Source organism: Dromaius novaehollandiae, unplaced genomic scaffold, assembly GCF_036370855.1.
Source record: "Dromaius novaehollandiae isolate bDroNov1 unplaced genomic scaffold, bDroNov1.hap1 HAP1_SCAFFOLD_76, whole genome shotgun sequence".
Lineage (NCBI taxonomy): Eukaryota > Metazoa > Chordata > Aves > Casuariiformes > Dromaiidae > Dromaius > Dromaius novaehollandiae.
The window spans coordinates 425,001-427,500 of record NW_026991488.1 but is presented as its reverse complement, the minus strand read 5'-3'; positions in this window follow the sequence as shown (position 1 = coordinate 427,500).

Sequence of the window (2,500 nt, the reverse complement as noted above, 5' to 3'; positions counted from 1 at the left end):
GCGCGTGCCGGGGGCAGGGCCGGCGGGCCGCGCGAGCCCGCCGCGAGGAAGAGGGGTTACGGGCCCCCGTGGCATTCCGAAACCTGTGCCGGCCCGCCGCCGGGCCGCCGCCGGGCCGCCGCGCCTCGCTGCCGATGCCGACGGCACCGGACACCGGTGTGGCCCCCCCGCCCGCCGCGTCCCGGCTGCCGCGCGCGCGTACCCGAGTTCGCCTGTCCCGCACTCTGCGCCGCGGGGCCGAGCACGGGGCTCGGCCCGCCGGCGGGTGCACGGCCCTCCCGAGGCCGCGCTCGCTCGCCGAGAGCCCGCTGCCGATTCCACCGCTGCCGGTGGGGGACCGCCTCCCCCCGTCTCTCCCCTCTCGCCTCTGCTGGTGCCCGCTCCGCTGCCGGTGCCCGTCTCCGGGAGCCGCGGCCCGCCCCCCCCGCCCCCCCACCCCACGGCGCTCCGCTGCCGCTGGGGGGGAAGGGGAAGGGGGGGGGGTCCGGCCCAGGGGAGGGCCCGGCGGGAGCGGGCGGCAGTGCGTGTGAGGGGCGGCGGGGCTTGGCTACTCCCCCCGGCGCCCGCGGGAGAGGAAGCGGCGGGCGCGGAGGCGAGGGAGACGGCCCTCCGGGTTGGGACGGGTCCCACGGGTCCCCACCCCTAAGCTGTGGGGGGCGGACCCGCGGCGGGCTGCGGCGGAGCAGCCCGTCCGCAGAGACCTGCGGGGGCAGGCGTTCCGGGATGGCGCGCGGGGCGGGCGCCGGGCCCCCGAGCGGGGGGCGTCGCGTTGAGGCCAAGCGAGGCGACGGTTCGTGCCCGAGTGGGCGGCCCGAGCCACGGCTCTCCTCCCGGGTGCAGCTGCCACCCGGCGCCGGGTTACTGAGGGAAACCCCGGGCCCCGGGAGGAGGACGAGGTCGTGGCGGCGGGTGTCGGGCGCACCCCGCGGGCGGACGCTCCGCCGAGGGGCGCGGGGGCCGGCTGGCGGGTGCCGGGTTCCCCCTCCGCGTCCCGTCTCGTCGCCGCTGCCGAGGCTGCCGCCGTCGCCGCGAGGCGGCGGCGGCCCGGTGGCGGGCGGCGGCGGGGGAGGCACCCCCGCGGGGATTTCAGGTCGTTTCCCTCACCCCAGGGCCAGGTACCTAGCGCCCGCGCTTCTCCTGCCCCCCCCTCGGTGACCCACCCGTGTGGTCCCGTGTGCCAGCGTGCTCCTCCCGGGTGCCGCACCGTGCGCGCCGCACCGGCCGTGCCTTCCCCCCCCCCGCCTCGGCTTCCCCCCACCCCGGTCCTTCCTCCCCCGCGGTGGGGGTGGGGGGGGCGGGGAGGGAGGGAGCGAGCGAGAGAGGGGAGAGGGCCTCCGGCCACCGCGGCCGCCGGCAGCCGCCCCGGGCAGGGATGGCCATGGGCCCCGGGCTCCGGGCCCGAGGGTTCTCGGTTGGAGAGCCGGGCGGAGGTTTAAAGACTCGGGCGGCCCGATGCGACTCGCGGAGGCGGCCGGGCGTGCTGCCGGAGGGCCGGGGGGTCGGCGCGCGCGGGCGCCGCGCCCCCCCATGCCAGCCGGCGCGCCCCGTGCTCGCCCCGCGGGCAGCCGGGACGGAGAGGGGTTACCCTGCCCCCTCTCTCCGCGGTCTGGTCTCGGCGGAGAGACGCCGCGCGGTCGGCCTAGTTGCCGGCCTGCCTCGAGCGTTGCGAGCCGGGCGCGAGCGCGTGCTCGCCGCCGGGAGGGCGAGCCCCCACCGCGGGTGGTGCGGGCGCCGAGCCTCCGCGCGTCTCCTCCTTCTCCCTGGCCGGTGCTTCTGGGTCTTCCGCCGTGGCCGCCGTCGGCGGCGCCCTACCCTACGCGCCCGCCCCGGCACTCTGCCGTCCGGGGCGCCCGCCTCGCTCTGCCCCGCCCGGCTCCGCCAGGCAGCGGGGGGGCGGTGGTGGGGCGGCGGCGGGGGCGGCCCGCCCCGCTCTCCGCGTGGAGACGGGGAGAGCGGGCGCCGTCCCCGTCCGTGCCGCCTTGCCCGCCTGCCCGCCGCCGGGCGTCTGTCCGCGGAGGGGACGGGCGAGCGCGTGGTGTCACCCGCGAGGCGGTGTGTGCGGGCGCGCGGGGGTGTGGGCGCCGCGGCGGCGGCGGCGGCGGCGGTCGAGCCGGAGGGCCGGCGAGGCGAGCGGGGAGCTGGGAAGCGCGGGGCCGGCGGGCCGCAGGCGCGCGGGCGGCGGGGCGACGCCGCTCCCGGTGGCGGCCGGGCTCTGACGCCTGGGGCGGGGGGGGGGTGGTCTGCGGGGACGGACCCCCCCCAACATCCCGAGGCAGGCGGTGTGGCCGGCCCGCCGCTCCCTGCCGGGCCAGACCGAGCCGGGCGCCTGGGCCGGACTCGAAGCGAGACAGGGTTTGTCCCCAGGTCGGGAGCGAGGGCTCCCCGCCCTTCTCGTTCGGGTTTGCCCTTCGTTTCCCCCCCCCCCTTTCTCTGTGCTTGTACGGTCAGTGAGGCAAGCCCCTCTCTTTCTCTCGCTCTCTCTCTCCTTCCGTCTCTGCCG